This window comes from Spermophilus citellus (genome assembly GCF_964194105.1).
Source record: "Spermophilus citellus genome assembly, chromosome: 8".
In the NCBI taxonomy this organism is placed as follows: Eukaryota; Metazoa; Chordata; class Mammalia; order Rodentia; family Sciuridae; genus Spermophilus; species Spermophilus citellus.
The window spans coordinates 148542537-148560419 of record NC_138189.1 but is presented as its reverse complement, the minus strand read 5'-3'; the positions used below and the strand labels follow the sequence as shown (position 1 = coordinate 148560419).

Genomic DNA, 17883 nt, shown 5'->3' with positions numbered 1-17883 from the left:
GCACAGCTGTTTCTTCCAATGGTACAGGTAAGAATAAAAATAGGATCACCTTTTGCCCTTAAAGCTATCAAAAAAGCCCCATGGCTAAGTATTTGTTGTGGGGATAGAAGGAGGGAAAGTTGAGCAGCATGTCCTACTAGGAAAGTGATTATGGTAACAGTTGTGGTTGTCCAAGGAGAGCGGGCCGTGGTGGCGTGGACTGGCCTGCTGTCCCTGGGCTTCAAGTCGGGGGCCCCCATTTCCCGCCTCTTCTCCAGCCACAGCCCTTTTGAACACCCTCTCTCAAGCTGAATATGTCAAGTGACTTAGAGCCTCAACAGTCTCTGCCCGTGCTTCGTGAAGTTCAGGGTTGAAGGTCTTGCCTGTGTACATATCACTATTTGATTCATGAGACTTTGGTTCTAGGGGTAAGGTCTATCTCAAATCCCTTTTGGAGCAGAGATGTAATAAATTCTGCTAAATAATAGGGTTAAAAATGGGCTCCCTCTACTCCTCCCTTCTCTGCATTGCCTGGCTTTTCATCCTAACTTGAGTTCCTGTGTACCATCCTGGTTTGTTTCTGCTTTTCTGTTTGAGCACATGGCAATAAGATCCACGAAGCTAGGCTTTTTAGTTTATTTTGTTTACTAATATCTCTAGGGCTAAAACAGTTTCTGGCACAAATACTGCTCAATTCTTATTTGTTAAAGTGACAAATGAATTATGGGTGAGACATTATGCACTAATCAAAGGAACCTACTGCATACTAGTGGTTCTGTGGGAAAATATTTTCGGAATTCCATTAGCAGTCTTGCAAGCCAAGTTGAGAAACGTGGCACTCATAGGCAGTTATTTATGTCTTTTAACTGAGGAGTAGATGGTAAAGTTAAGCATTAGGTGATACTGAGGCAGGTGCTGACCTTGTCCATTAAATGACCAGGGGAAAGTAATCTTAACTATATAGCTTTAAGCCTCATGGGTATGTTCGCAGATGTGTCTCATCTTGACCTGATTCTTACTTGCATTTCAATCATTTAACTCACTCTCCTTGGTTCTGATTCTGTGCTGAACATGTAACTTCTGATCAGACTTTCACTTTCCTAGTGAGTCTCTTTAGAAGGGAGGAACTCGGCCATTTAACGTACACATTGACTGAAGACCTACCGTGTTCCATGGGCAGTGTGGTGCTGGGGGACGGAGTGAAAAGAAACAAAGAGTCTCTCTACACACCTAGAACTTGCCAATAATTGGGGAGTGGACAGTAAAATAAACTCACAAATCATAATGCATTTTCTAAAGGAAAAACCAGTAGATTACCTGGTAGTCAGGGAATCTTGAGAGTTACGTGATGGTGCACCTGAGGTGTGCGAAGGATTAACTATGCTTGGTGGGAAACAGTATTCCAGGAAGAGGGCGCAGTAAGTGTCCTGGTCCCCACTGGGAAGGACTGGGCAACTTTAGACACGAGAAGTCAGTTGTCTATAGTTGATACAGAAGTTGATTGTGGCCCTATTGGTAGGAGTTAGACCACACTAGGATGGGCTGTGCTAAACAGTGTGGAATTTATCTCAAGTTCAAGGCAGGGTTTTTCACGAGGCAGTGGTTTGTGACCCAGTTTTTGTTTTTAGCAGACCTCTGGGTTGCTGGACCAGTGAATGGATTGCATGGGGAATTGGTAGCCAGAAGAAGTACTGGTGGGAGGTTCTCAGGAAGCTAGCCATCGAGGGGATAGATGTTGGTAGCTGAAGGTACACTGGTGGCAGAGGATGTCGAGAACCCTCCTGGATCTGAGCCCTGAAGGGGGTATACAAGGAAGTGTGTTGTGGAAGCCTCAAGCCAGCTTCCGGAGGAGAAGATAATCAGGCACGTCAGAAACTGGGTGGGCTGAACTGGACAGGAATCTAAGAAAGCCAGACTGATGGGCAGCTGTAATGTGTCCAGAGCTGTGTTGAACTAGACCAAAGACTGGGTATAGGCTGTTTCTGACACGTCCCTTACTGCCTAAGACAACTAAAATGGCCATCTAACAGAAGCATCTACTTAGAATCTCCAAGGATCTGTAAGGTAAGGTATTATACTCAGACCAGTTCTGCCGTGAAAGCCACTGTGGGACTTGAGCTAGTAGCTTTGCAGAAGTGCCCAAGGTCAGGGATTCCAATGGGAGCCTTGGTTTAAATTAGTGCCCAAAGGAACACACTGTCAGAGAAGGAGAAGTTCATGTGCGTTTCCACTGGTTCTCCCAGGGAACTTTAAAGGATATTTCCTTGATTGTGCTGAGCAGAACAGGGAGGAAAATAATTGAATTAGAAACTCATCATACAACCAGAATGCACACTGCAGTAAAGTCACAGTGATTGTAGCCTCTAAGTTCCTTAGAAACCTGCCATATGCAAACGTAGATCTGTTTTGAAAACATTCACCTTCATCCTAGACTAGGAGGTATTTACTCAAGTTATTTTATAAAGAAAGTGACAGCTCACAAAGTTAAAAAACAAGGATGTGAAATACCACACGTGAAAATGAGCAAAAATAACAGCTCGCAGAATCAGACGTTAACATAAGTGAGATAGTGAATTACTAAACAGAATGTAGGAGTACCATGTTTACCGTATTGAAGGAAACAGGAATGTGCAGAGAAGAAGAAATTCCAAGAAAAGCCATAGAATTTCTGGAAGTAGAGAGCAAAGAAGGACAAGGAGAATATATGAAAAGACAGTACAGAAGGATCTACACAGTCTTGGCAGTTGTTTGGTAAGTTTCAGATCACTTGTATAAGGGAACGTAGAGTAGGTTTTATTATAAAAACCTTTTATATTTGAAAAGGTAAGCAAAAAATGAACTTAAAATGGTGAGTGAGAGAAAAGGTCTAGAATGCACACCTAGTTAAGAGCTTCAGAAGGAGGGAAGAAAGAGAATGGGGCAGAGTTGGTATTTTAAGAGGTGACAAATAGGGCCTGTTCAGAACTGAGGAGACTACTACAAGTACGCTGAAGCCCTCCCTGGGGAGAAAAAGGAGAGTCACCAGAGGGTGGACCCCTGACTTCTGTTTTTTCTTCTTTTTGGTGGTGTTGAGGATTGAATCCAGGGCCATATGCATCTGAGGCAAGCACTCTGTCAACCGAGCTATATCCCCAGCCTGCCCTCTGACTTCTCAACAGTAACAGATGAGGCAAACACAATGGAATTATAACCTTACTGTGCCCAGGGCAAATAACTCTACCTATAATTGTATTCCTTGCAAAATATCTTTTAAGCAAGAAGGCACAATAAAAAAATTTTTCACCAGCAGCGTCTCATTAAACAAAGTACAGAAGGTAGCACAATCACCAGACACAGTGGCACACGCCTGTGATTCTAGTAACTGGGGAGGCTGAGGCAAGAGGATCACAAGTTTAAGGCCTACCTTGGCAACTCAGTAAGACTCTGTCTCAAAGGGGCTGGGGTTTGGCTCAGTGGTAGGACGCTTGCCTAGCACGTGTGAGGCACTGGGTTTGATTCTCAGCACCACATATAAATAAGCAAAATAAAGGCCCCATGAACAACTAAAGAATATTTTAAAAATAAATAAAAAATAAAAAGGGCCTGGGGATGCAGCTCAGTGTTAAAGAGCCTGCCTAGTATGTGCAGGTCCCTGGGTTCAATCCCCAATACTTAAAAAAAAACCACATTATTCCAGCTGCCAGAGATTCAGAAAGGACAGCAGAACAAAACAAGTGATAAATGTGAGTAAGCCTAAATGAATTGTTAATGTGTAAGATAGTAGTTTTGTCTTACAGATTTAATAACATACTGAGAGAAAGCAGTAAGTGAATCAAGTATCTATGGGTGGTTTTACATCTGGAAAAGAGCATTGGTTATTTTTAAAGTTAATAAAGTTCACACTTCAGTTTGGAGCACACTCATTTATAAACATGGCGGACATGGGGCTGGTGTTGTAGTTCAGGGGTAGAGCACTTGCCTCACACATGTAAGGCCCTGGGTTCGATCCCCAGCACACATAAAACAAATAAGTGAATAAAATAAAGATATTGTGTGCATCTACAGCTAAAATATATTTTAAAAACAAACAAAAAACCATGGAGGACATAACCTTTAAATTAGAGAGGAAGGACTCGGGACGAACAAGGCGACAGAGAGGGCTGAGCACTCTGGCTTGAGCAAGGCCGGGGTCATGCCCAGCCCTGGGAGAAAATAGAAGAAAGAACAAAAAGAAAAGGCAAGAAGGGTAGGCCAGTAGGGCCTAGAGTACAAAAACAAGGTGATATATTTAAACTGTATATTTAAACTAGCTTCAGTGAATAGATTGTAGCAGTTTGTTAAGTACAACCAGCGGTTTAAATGTGGCATGCCAAAAAGACCAGAGAGCAGAATGTTAATTGCAGCAAATGACAATCTAAAGTTCATATGGAACATTGAGGGACCCAGAAAATCCCTTCAAAAAAAGCAAAGGTGAAGGACTCATACTTTCTGATTTCAAAACTGACTAAAAATAAAAAGCTACAGTGACCAAGACAGTGGCACTAGTATAAAAATGAACCTGTAGATCAATGGAATAAAATTGAGGGTTTAAAATAAAGTATATGTCTGTTCTCAACTGATTGTTAAAGTGTCTATTCCATTTGGTGGGGAAAGAGTAGTTGATTCATTAAGTGGTGCTGAAGTCAACTGGAGGTCCATGTGCAAAAAAAAAGAACTTGGACCCAACTCACATCATATAAAAAAAATTCAAAACAAACTACTTATTTAAGCATTAGAGCAAAAATTATGGAATTCTTCTTTGATGTTGTTGTCATATTGTTTTTGTGGTGCTGAGGATCGAGGCCAGCCCTTCACCTGCTAAGCTTTGGCTCTGCCAAACTGAGCTACACCTCCAGGCCCCTTGACTAATCTTTGACAAAGGCAATACAGTGAAGAAAAGATAGTATCCTCAACAAATGGAGCTGGAACAACTGGACTTCCACATGCAATCTAGATGAGACACACCATTCACAACAATTAACACAAGGGGATCGTAGACCTAAATGTAAAATACAGAACTATAAAAATCCTTGGACTATAAAAGACCTTGGACTTCATGTAACTTTCTGTACAAATCAAAGCATCATCTATGAAAAAGATGATCGATAAGCTGGTCTTCATCAAACTTAAAAATGTACATAAGGCACTGTAAAGAAAATGAGAAGACAAGCCAAAGACTGAGAGAAAATAGCAAAAATATGCAGCTATACAAAGACTATGCAAAAACAACTGACCTAATTTAAAAATGGTCAAAAGATGCTAAACATATGGCAAATAAGAATATGTCTTATGTCATTAGGGAGTCATAAATCAAAACAGCAGTGAGATGTAACATATGTGTTAGGACAGCCGGAAACCAGAACAGTGACAACCAAATGCAGATCAAGCTGTGAAAAGATACAGATGAGCCTTACATTCATCACTGAGTTAAGAAAACCAGTTGAGAAATGCTACATACCTACTGTATGTTTCCAGAAGTATGGCATTCCCCAAAAGTCAAAACTATGAAGACAGTAAAAAGATCAGGGATTGTGGGGAGTGGGATGAATAGGTAGAGCAGAGAGGATTTTTAGGGCAGTGGAAGTATTCTCTGTGAAGCTGCAGTGGTGTGTACGTGTCACAGCTGTAAAAGCCCAGAGTGTGTACCACCAAGCGTGAACCCCAGTGTGAGCTGAGGACTGTGAGAGTGGTACCCTGTCAGTAAGTTCATCACTGTAACCGTCATTCTGGCACCGCAGGTTACTGCCGGAGGAGGAGGTTCTTGTGTGGCTGCAGGGGCTAGATGAGAATCCTCTGCTTTGTGTTCAGCTTTGCTATGAACCCAGAACTATTCTAAAAAATGAGATATTTAAAAAAACACATTAGGAAAAAATACTTGCAAATATACATCTGGTAAAGGACTTGAATTTGCCTGGGGATATAGCTCAGTTGGTAGAGTGCTTGCCTTGCATGCACAAGGCCCTGGGTTCAGTTCTGTTACCCAAAAAAAAAAAAAAAAGACTTGTATTTGGAATATATCACGACAATGCAATAAGATAACTCACTTTAAAAATGGACAAAGAACTTAAATAGACATTTCTCCAAAGAAGATATACGTAAGGCCAATAAGCCTGTGAAAAATTGCTCTGTATAAGTACCCATCAGGAGAATGAGTCCACAGATGTTCATTGTAGCATATAAAAAAAAGTGAAAACTCAGATTTTCAACAACTGATGAATGTGGTAGGTACATCCATGTAATGGATATTTGGCAATCAAAAGTAATGAGGTACTGAAAGACGCTACATCGTGAAAACATGCAGTAAGCGAGAGGGGCCAGCCATAAGGGACCACGTAGTGTATGAGCCCATTTATTTGAGGTGTCCTGAACAGCCAGATCTGTGTGCACAGTGTAGGCTGAGACGGAAGGATTGCAAGTTTGAGGCCAGCTTCGGCAATGAGAGCATTTATCTTAAAATTACTAAAGACGTAGCTTAGTGGTACAGTGCTTGCCTAGCATGCTTTTGGCTCTGGGTTTGATCCCCAACACCCCCCCCCCAAAAAAAAAAGGGAAAAGCTTCCTAAAATTGGGTTGAACAGCTAGGGTCTGTGGTGGGTGGTTGGGAGGAAGTGTGAAGTGATGCTAATGGACATTGTTTTCTAAAATTGCTTGATAATGGCTGCAAAACAATATAAAAAAAAGAATGAATTTTACATTTCAGTGAATTGTGCCATAAATTAAATATATGTTATTAAAGGAGTCATTAAAAAAAAAACATAAGCTGGGTATGGTGGGGCATACTTGTAATCCTAGTTACTTGGGAGAAGGAGGTTTGGTGGAGCCCAGAAGTTCAAGGACAGCCTAGACAGGACAGTAAGATCTTGTCTCAAAAATAAGTAAATAAATGGAAGAGCATCCCATGTTCATGAATGACTCGATGTTGTTAGTGTGACAATACTACCCAAAGCAATCTATAGATTCAGTAGATTCCTCAAAATATAGACAGCGTTCTTTTTTTTTTTTTTAAGAAATAGAAAATCCCATCCTAAAGTTCATATGAAATCTTATGGTACCTCAAATAGCTAAAACATTCTTGAAAAAGAATAAAGTTGGAGACCTCACACTTCCTGATTTCAATACATGCTACAGAGTTAGTAATCAGAACATCATGATACTGCTATATAGACAAATATGGACCAATGAATAGAAGAAATAGCCCTTCATATTGGTGCTCAGGTGATTTTTTTTTTTTTTAACCGAGTGCTCCAAGACCAGCCAATGAAGAAAGGAGTTTCTTCAGATGGTGTTGGGAAGACTTTGTATTAACATGTAATAGAATTAAGTTCGACTCTTGACTTCACAGCATTTATGAAGATTAATCCAAACCAGATTAAAGGCTTAACTGTATCACCTAAAGTTTTAGAAAACTACAAAAAAAAAAAAAAAAAGGGAAAAGCTTCCTAAAATTGGTTTGAACAGTGGTTTCTTGGATCAAAATCATGTTATAGGCAGACAGGTTGGAATTATGAAAGTTAAAACTTACATGTGGGAAAGAGTACTATCGACAGTGAAAACCCAATCTAGGGAATATGTAAAAATCATGTAATCAAAGATTAACATCCAAATTTATAAGGAACTATAATAAGAATATAATGAGTTTCTAAAATGGGCAAAGGACACGTATACACAGTCCTTTAAAAATTATATAAAAAATAATGTTTAGAGCTGGGCCTGGTGGTACACACCTGTAATCCCAGCTACCTAGGAGGCTGAGATGGGAGGATTGCAAGTTTGAGGCCAGCTTTGGCAATGAGAGCATTTATCTTAAAATTGCTGAAGATGTAGCTTAGTGGTACAGTGCTTGCCTAGCATGCTTTTGGCTCTGGGTTTGATCCCCAACACCCTGCACCCCTCAAAAAAAGAGTTTATAAGCTTTTGAAAAGATACTCAAATTTACCACGAAGTATACAAATACAGGTCAGTTGTGCAAGTGAAAATCATGATATTGTCCATTCAAATGTCTATTATTGAAACTAAGTGTTTAAAAGAATGTGGGGAATCTGGAATCCCATACACTGTTGATGGGAATGTAAATTGGTGTACCCAAAGTGGAAAATTAAACAAAAGCTATGGAGGAAAAAAAGTTAACAAGCAGAAATACTATGTTATCAAGCCATTCCAATTCTATGTATATATCCAAAATAATTGAAAGGACCTAAAAGAGCAATTTACACATCCTTGTTTATAGCAGCAGCATTCACAATAATCAAGAGGTGGAAGTAATCCAGATGACCTTCAATGGGTGATGAAACAAAACGTGGTATGTAAATAGGGTAAACTATTATTCAACCTTCAGCCTACACAGGAAGGAAAGCCTGCCTTATGCTACACAGGTGAACTGGATGGACTTTGTGAAAGGGAAATTGTCAGAAAAAGACCAATACTGCATGGGGTCACTTACGAAATCTCTCAAGTGGGGATATGTATAGAACCAAAATGAAAGGTGATCACTGGGAGCTGAGGGGAAGGTAAAATGGGACACTGTGGAACAGGTAGAGGGTTTCCATTTTGCTAGGTAGAAGAGATCTGTAGCTGAGCATACTTAACACTATTGAACTGCACGCTTTAAAAAGTTAAGATAAAGTTGTATGCTTTCTTCACCCAATTAAATTTAAAAAATTGAAATCCTAACACTCTCAAACAAAACAAGACAAAAGAAATATACTGATATTAGAACAGATTTAACAAAGAAGGCTTGGAGGCAGAGAGGATTAATAATGCTGAAATGTGTCATGTTATAAGAGCTGAGGTTCATCAGGAAGGTAGAATTTAAAAATTAGTGTACTTAATATAAAAGCTTTAGGTATATGAATCAGATTAATAGAACAAATCTACACTCACAGTGATTTAATTTACTCTAATTAAATAAGGGCAAATTAGACAATAAAACAGGGATAATTCCAGAAACATCTCTGTGTCTGGGAACAGCAGAGTATATGTTCCCTTAAGCATTTCTCTGGTTCTTTGACCTATATTGGTTTATAATGTGAATTTCAACTAGGGGAATTATGCTAGCGATTAAAAATAAAAATGTGAAGGTAAAGTGATAATTCCCTCTGTACTTGGAAACAATGATATATTCTTAAATAACTCACTGCTTAAAATAAGTAGCAGAATCCAATGAATTGTGTCAAACACACAATAGAGGTTTAGTCATCCCTGGGCTTAGTTTTTTGAAGAGACTGAAACTTAGGACAAAAAAGAGGAAAGTGAATGCTTCATATGAAAAAGTAGGAGATGATATTACTGGTCATGTAGATATTTTGAAAGATGGTTTGGGTCAAATTTGAACATTTATGTATAGCAGATTTTTAGAAAAAGATACAAATTTCCAAAACTGGATGGAAAAATTCCAAATAATGAAATAACCATTTTTTAATTTTAATTTTGATATATTTTATTTTTTTATTAGAGCTTTATGGTTATACATAGTAGTTGGGTTCATCCCAAACTCATAAATGCATGGAAATCAATTTCAGTTCATGATCCCCATTTTTTCTCCCCCCTTTTTTCTTCCATCCTCCCCTCTTTCATTCTCCTTCCTCTACTAGACATCTTCTTGCTCATCTATTGTATTTGGTTCTATTATCATATATATATATATATATATATATATATATATATATATATATATATATGTTTGGAGATGGACACAATACCTTCATTTATTTTTATGTGGTTCTGAGGATCGAACCTGGTGCCCCACACATTCGAGGCAAGCCCTCTACCGCTGAGCTACAACCCCAGCCCCTGGCTCTGATATCTTATCCTTCCCTCCCCCTTTTCTTTATTTTATTCTAGCTTCTGAGTATGAGAGAAAACATTCGACCTTTGAGTTTCTGAGTTTGACTAATTTCACTTAGCATATTTTCAATATCCATCCATTTACCATCAAATGCCATAATTTTATTCTTTTTAAAATGCCATAATTTAATTTTTTTAAATGGCTGAGTAGAACTGCATTGTGTATGTGTGTGTGTGTGTATGTATATTTATACACACACACACACACACACACACACATACATACATACATACCACAACTTCTTAATCCATTTATCTATTGACAGGAACTTGTGATGATTCCATAATTCAGCTGTTGTGAATTGAGCTGCTATAAACACTGAGATGGCTCTGTAGCTGCAGTATGCCGATTTTAGATCTTTGGGGAAAATAACAAGGAGATATAACTGGGTCATATGGTGATTCCAACCCTAGGTCTTTGAGGTCTCTGCATACTGCTTTCCAGAGCTGTTGTACTGGTCTGCATTCCCACCAACAATGTACAAGTGTTCCTTTCTCCCCACAAACTCACCAGCATTTATTATGGTTTATATTTTTTATAATTGCCATTCTAACTGGAGTGGGATGAAACCTTAGTGTATTTTGTTGTTGTTGTTGTTGCTTTTGCCTGATCGCTAGAAATTTTGAGCATTTTTTGTATATTTATTGGCCTCTTTTTTTTTTTCCTATTGAGAAGTTTCTGTTTAATTCTTTTGCCTGTTTATAGTTGGGTTATTTGTTTCTTTTTGAGTTCTTTGTATTTTCTGGATATTAATTCCTTATTGGAGGAGTAGCTGGTCAAGATTTTCTAATTCTGTAGGCTCTGTTTCCATAGCTGGGCAGGAACTTTTTAGTTTGGCATCCTACTTGTTATTCTTGTTTTTTTTTGTGTGTGTGTGCTTTGGGGATCTTATTAAGGAAGACTGTACAGCATCTATATGATGGAGTGTTGGCCCTGTGTTTTTTTCTAGCAGCTTTAAGGTTTCAGGTCTGATTCTTAAATCTTTGAATTGAGATTTTTGTTCAAGGGTGAGAAAGAGGAGTCGAATTTCATTTTTCTACATACAGCCATCCAGTTTTCCCAGTGCAATTTGTTAAAAGGCTGTCTTTTCTCCAAAATCTACTTTTGGCACCTTTGTCAAATATCAGATGGGCTATAGGTTGTGTGTTTGTCTCTGTGTCTTCAGTTCTATTCCATTGGTCTTCATGTAGTAAGAATTCAGATCAGTTACTGTGATGCTCCTGCTTCACTTTTCTTGTTTAGTATTGCTTTGGTTATTATGAGTCTTTTTTTTTTTTAAGTGGGGTACCAGGAACTGAATTCAGGGGCATTTGACCACTGAGCCACATTCCCAGCCTGATTTTTTTTTGTTTTGTTTTGTTTTGTTTTCTTTAGAGGTAGGGTCTCACTGTTGCTTAGTGCCTTGCTTTTGCTGAGGCTGGCTTCGAACTCATGATCCTCCTGCATTAACCTCCCAAGCTGCTGGGGTTACAGGTGTGTACCACCATGCCTGGCTTATTCTGGGTCTTTTATTCTTCCAAATGAATTTAACAATGGGTTTTTTTTTTCCTAATTCTGTGAAGAATGTCATTGGTATTTTGATGGAGATTGCATTGAATCTCTATATTGCTTTTTTGGCAGTATGGCCAATTGGATAATATTGATTCTGTCTCTCCAAGAACAAGGGATGCCTTTTCATCTTCTAAGGTCTTCACTTTATTTCTTCAGTGTCTGATTTTTATTGTAGAGGTCTTTGACCTCTGTGGTTAGATTAATTTCCAAGTTTTGGTTTTGTTTGTTTTTGAGATTATTGTAAAAAGGATGATTTTCCTGATTTCTTCCTCAACTGAATCACTGCTAGAGTATAGGAAGGCTATTGATTTGTGGGTATTGATCTTGTATCCTGCTACTTTGCTAAATTCATTTATAAGCTCTGGAGTTTTTTGGATTGTCTAGATATATATCATATCAGTGGCAAAGACATAGTTTAACTTCTTTTTCTATTTGTGTCTCTTTGATTTTCCTTTCTTGCCTATTGTTCTGGCTGATGTTCATAGGACTACATTGAGTAAGAGTGGTGAGAGTGCACAGCCTTGTCTTGTTTCTGAATTGAGTGGAAATTCTTTTAAATTTTTCTCTATTTGATATGGTGTTGGCTTTGGGATTGTCATAAGTGGCCTTGACAGTATTGAGATTTGTTCCTTTGATCCCTTGCTTCTCCAGTATTTTTTCTTAATTTTTTTATAGTTGTATATGGGCAGCATGTCTTTATTTTATTTATTTATTTTTTATTGTGGTGCTAAGAATCAAACCTAGTGCCTCACAAGTGCTAGGCAAGTGCTCTACCAATGAGCTACAGCCCCCAGCCCCTCTCTAGCATTTTTAACATGAGTAGGTGTTGGATTTTATCACAGATCTTTCCTGTATGTATGTAGATGATCATGTGATTTTTGTCCTTAATTCTGTTTAAGTGATAGGTCACATTTATTGAATTGTGTATGTTGAAGCACTCTTGCATGCCTGGAATGAAACCCACTTAATCATGGTGTATTATGTACTTGATATGTTTCTGAATGTGGTTTGCTAACATTTTATTGAGGATTTTTGCATCTGTGTTCATTAGGGATATTGTTCTTAAAGTTTTCTTGATGCATCTCTGTCTGGTTTTAATATCAGGTTATACTGGCTTCATAAAATGTATTTGGGAGTGTTTCCTCCCTTTCAATGTCATGGAATAGTTGAGAAAGACTGGTTTTAGTGCCTCTGTAAAGATCTGGTAGAACTCAGCTGAGAATCTATCAGGTCCTGGGCATTTCTCTTTTTGAAGGCTTTTAATTACTGTTTCAGTTTCATTACTTAATATTGTTCTGTTCAGGTTTTCTATATCTTCCCAGTTCAATTTGAGCAGGTTATTTGTGTCTAGAAATTTGTCAGTGTCTTTCAGATTTTCCAGTTTATTGGAGTATAAATTTTCAATATAGGATCTGATAATCCTCTGGATTTTGGAGGGGTCTGTGGTGATGTCTCCTTTTTTACCTCTGATCTCATTGATTTGCTGTTTCTCACTCTTTCTTTTGGTTAGTTTGGCTAAGGGGTTTGCAACTCTTTGTTGCATTGATCCTGTGTATTGTTTTCTTATTCTCAATATTATTGATTTTGTCTGTGATCTTAATTATCACCTGTCTTCTAGTGGTTTGGGTGTTAGTTCTTCTTTTTCTAAGGCCTTGAGATGGGACATAAGCTTATTTATATGTGATGTCTCCCTCCCTGCCTCCTTCTATCCCTCCCTCTCTCCCTCTCCTCCTGCCCCTTATAGTATCAGGGATTGAAACCTGGGGTCCTTATCTGAGCCACATCCCCACCCATTTTTATTTTTTATTTTGAGACAGGGTCTCGCTAAGTTTCTTAGGGCCTCACTGAGTTGCTGAGGCTGGCTTTGAACTTGCAATCCTCTTGCCTCAACCTCCTGAGCTGCTAGGATTACAGGCATGCACCGCTGTACCCAGCTCTAATTTTTCAACATATGCACTCAATGCTATAAATTCTCCTCATAGAATTGTTTTCATATGGTCCCAGAGATTTTGATATGTTGTGTCTTTTTTCTCATTCATTTCTAAGAATTTTTTTTATTTCTGTTCTCTATTTTTCTTTGATCCATTCTTGATTTAAGAGAGTATTTTTCAATCTCCATTGAAATGACACAGTGTTTATGTCATTTCTGTTATTTTTCATTTCATTATGATATGATACATTGGGTTATATCAAATTTTTTACATTTGCTAAGATTTGCTTTGGTGGCTGAGAATATGATTTATATTGGAAAAAGTTCCATACACAGTTTGAAAGAAGTTAAATCCATCTGTTTTGAGGTGGAATATTCTGTAGATGTTTGTTAGGTCAATTTGATTTATAATGTTGTTTAGTTTGGAGATATCTTTATTGATTTTTTTTTGCTTGATTGACTTGTCCTCTGGTATTAAGGATATATTGAAATCCCCCAGTATTATTGTATTGCGGTCTATGTGGGATTTAATATCATTGAGTATTTTTTCCATGTATTGGGTGCATTGACATTTGGAGTATTGATGTTTACTCTGGTTATATCTTCTTATTGGATACTAGTATGTAGTGGCTTTCTTTGTCTCTACGTATTTAATTTTTGCTTGAAATCCACTTTGTCAGACATGAGGATATGAGAATAGCTACTCCTGCTTGTTTTCTTGGACCATATTCCTAGAATATTTTTTGCTGTCCTTTTGCCTGTGGGTGTCTTTGCCTATAAGTCAAGTCTCTGGTAAACAGCATATGGTTGGATTTTTTTTTTTTTTTTGAGCCATTCTGCTAATCTGTGTCTTCATCAGGAGTTGAGACCACTCAACATTAGTAAGGACATGTATTTATGGTTCCCTGACATTTGTTTTTCTGCTAAATTTTATGCTGTTTTGATTCTCATTTAGTGGATTATTTTTCTATTGAACTTCCTCTGTTTGTGGGCTTTGGGAATTGGTTTTTAGTTTCTCTGTGTGAAGTGTATCTTTGAGTATTCTTTGTCGTGATGGTTTAGTGCTTATGAATTCTTTTCTTGTCATGAAATGTTTTTATTTCCCTTTTGAATTTGAAACTGATTTTTTCTGGGTATAGTATCCTTGGCTGACAATTGTTTTCTTTTAGGGTTCAGAATATCTCATTCCAGGCCCTCCTTATTTTAGGGTCTAAGCAGAGAAATCAGAAGTGAGTCTTATTGGTTTGCCTCTAAATGTGACCTGATGTTTTTCTTTTTTTTTTTTTTTTTAAATTGATTTTATTTTTTTTAATATTTATTTATTTTTTAGTTCTCGGCGGACACAACATCTTTGTTGGTATGTGGTGCTGAGGATCGAACCCGGGCCGCACGCATGCCAGGCAAGCGCGCTACCGCTTGAGCCACATCCCCAGCCCAGACCTGATGTTTTTCTTTTATGGCTCTTTTATATTCTTTCCTTGTTGAAAACCTAGAGAGTTTCTGCATTGGGGGAAGTAATAGTGACTTTTAGGATTTCATTTCATAATAGTATAAAACAGTAATGCAGTTTCTATGGCTAGCATAAGAAAGTACCACAATTTTGACAATTCAAAACAAAACACACTCTTGTGTAGACCAGACGTCTCGGTGAGCTGGTGAGCTCAGCTGGGCCTGTGCTGGCCCTCACAGGCTGTAGACTAGCACCCCTGTGCCTGTGCTCTTGTCACTCATCATATTTAGTGCAATAAGAATCGAGCAGTTTTTTTTTTTCACATATTGGGAGAGTAGTCGCTGCTTAAAATGTGATCCATGAGAAGGATGCCAGGGCTATTAAAAATGAAGAAAAAATAATTTTAAAAAGTCTAATATTTACAGAAATGTCTATATGTTCAAATAATACCCATTACCTAACTGTCTTTGCAGTTACTCCTTTGGGAATGTAGCAAAGTTGAATTCTTTCTGGCTGAGTGTAGGGCCTGCATTTCTTTCCTGACTCTGGAGCCTCTCATTTCCATGAGACCCTCAGTACTCCTGGAAGAACTGCAATCTCAATCTTTAAACCAGCAACAGACATAAATCGATCTCTTGGCATCTCTCGTTTTTCCTTCTCTTGCTTCTCTCCTGTCTGCTCTTTGAAAAAGTTCTCTGGAAAATCCAGAATAAGATGCCTATTAAGATTTGTGATCTTAATCACATCTGTGAAGTTATTTTTTGCCAGTGTAAAGTAACATGATCATATTACCAGGATTGAGGGATCTGGATATCTCGGGGGGCTGTCCTGCCAGTGAACCACAGGGCAGATTTTCAAGAAGGTGCTCCTGACCTTGGGGGAGAATATTATGTTTTATAACCACTTGATGGAAAGACATAAGGCAAGATATTGAAGGGAGCATCAGCGTTCATGTGTTCAAAAATTCAATATGGTAAGGTAGTTATCCCCGGGTGGAAAGTCGGTTAAGTTCCAATAGATTTTTTTTTAATTTGTTCTAGTTGGCTGTACAAGACAGTAGGATGCATTTTGACACATCGGACATAAATGGAGTATAACTTCTCATTCTTCTGGTTCCAATAGATATTTTTTGTTTTGTTTTTGTTTTTTAGCACTGCTAGGATGGAAGCCTGGGCCTTGTGAGTGCCCTGCCAGTGAGCTGTGTCCCCAGCCCTTCAATAGTTTTTGCTTTTTTTTCTTTTTTGAACCTGTCAGGAAACATGGATTTCTGTTGTTCTAACAGTTAGGTTTTTGGTGGTTATCAAATGAGTGTCAGATGCATGTAAACCTTATATATTCTCTGGTGTATTTTGTAACTATATAAGGGGCTAGAATAAATAAAGATGTATGTACAAAAGGAGGCACACCCAAGTCAATTCATTTTCTCCTTGGAGGGGCAACGTTCTTGATCCTTGAGCTAAAAGCCGTGTAGGTTGAGCCTGTTTCCGTTTGGTTTTGTTTTTGTGTCCAACTGTTTGTTTTCCTTCCCAGTGGCCTGCAAACTGTGTAGTGAACGTGTCCGGCATCGAAGTCTTTGTTAATGGAGAGATGGGGCATCTTTCCCAAAATTGTGCCAGTGAGCTTTTAATCCCATCCCTCATATTGTTGGCTGGCCTCTGGCTCATGAACCTAGAAATTGCCCGGTTCTGGCTCCTGATACCTCCTCCTAGCTAGAAATCTTCAATTTGAAAAACGGAGAAGCCTTTCCGACCAGTTCCTGTGGTACTTTCTGCCCAAGCCGCTTGTGTAGCAACCCAGGTAGGCCCCTGTCTTGTCTCTAGAGTTTCAAGGGCCTACAGATGTGCAGCCTGGTTGCCCAGGTGTCGGTGTCATAGCTGCCTGTCTCTTCATGTCATTTCCGGGAACATGGCATTTGCTCTGTGCAGCGGGTCAGCTCTGTCTAGTACCTCCTGGAGCGTCAGGTGGATCTGCCTTCCTCGCTGGCGGTCAGGGCTTCAGTGTCTGAGCGCTCCTTGATCTGCTGGCTTGTGCAGCGTGTTTCTAGTCTTCGGATGATGGGGACCATCAGAAGGCACACTGTTGAGGGGCGCTCTCCTGCCTTGACCCAGGCAGCTCTGTAGTTACGGGAACCTGGGGACTTGGGAGGTGGCTGTCACTCACTCTGACCTTGATGATTACTTGACTGTCCTCTGCTGCCATCCCCTTTCAGATGAAGGCAGGTCCTTGCCTGCGTTGTTGCAGAGGGTGAAGGGAACTTCATTTGGGAGAGGGTTTGGTCTGTAGATGGGATGGTGTAGAATTCATCAGGAGATGGGTGGGAGTCAACGTGGGCTCAGTAAGGATTTGTCAGGAAGAGAGTGATCTAAAGGAGCCCCTGACCACCACTGGAGCCGATCCTTTCCGCCTCACCAGAGAACGACCCCGGAGGGAGGCTCTCTGGCAGACCTGGCCTGTTCCTGACCAGGAGCCGCCGGCTACTAGTCTCTCTGGTGGTGCCGTTCTGCGCCAAGACCCACGGGGGCCTCAGAAGGGGTCACTCTTGTCCCCTCTACCTCATGGGGTCGTTAAGAATCTTGAAAACTTTAAGTTTTCCAACAGTACATAGGTTGCTGGGTCACCTCTTCAGTTTCATAGTGAACTGAAGGAGCGAGGAGGAGAAACCGCAAGAAACAAGAATCACCTTGGGCAGTTCTGAATGGTGGCAGGTGGGAAGTGTTCTGATAGGTAACCAAGAATGGACCTGTTTCGTGGATTTTCAGCCCAAAAAGTGCCTGAAAAAAGCTAGGATATAAAGTGGAACTGAAGTGTTAGTATTCATGGGGACCTGGCCTTTGGGAACTTATTTTAGGGGTTGATGGTAAATATTTTAGGCTTTTGGAGCCGCCTAGATCTCTAAAGTGTGTTCTCCCCTCCCCCTCCCTCCCTCCCCTGCTTCTCGTCCTCATCCGCTTCCTTTCTTCCCCCCTTTATTGTGGAGGGCTCTACAGAATAGGCCCAGGGCAGATTAAAAATATTCCCCAAAAAGGTATTTTCCAAGGAAAATTAATACCTCAGTGGAGGAAGCATGATTAAAGATGTGGGGAGACACCGCCAGGAGCATTGAGCTGCAGT

At 39.4% G+C, this 17883-nt stretch overlaps 1 protein-coding gene across 6 annotated transcripts in view; it reads left to right on the top strand.

Moving 5' to 3' along the window:
• Nucleotides 1–17883, top strand: part of LARP1B (La ribonucleoprotein 1B) — a 98241-nt gene that overhangs the window by 37035 nt on the left and 43323 nt on the right. The window lies entirely within an intron of this gene.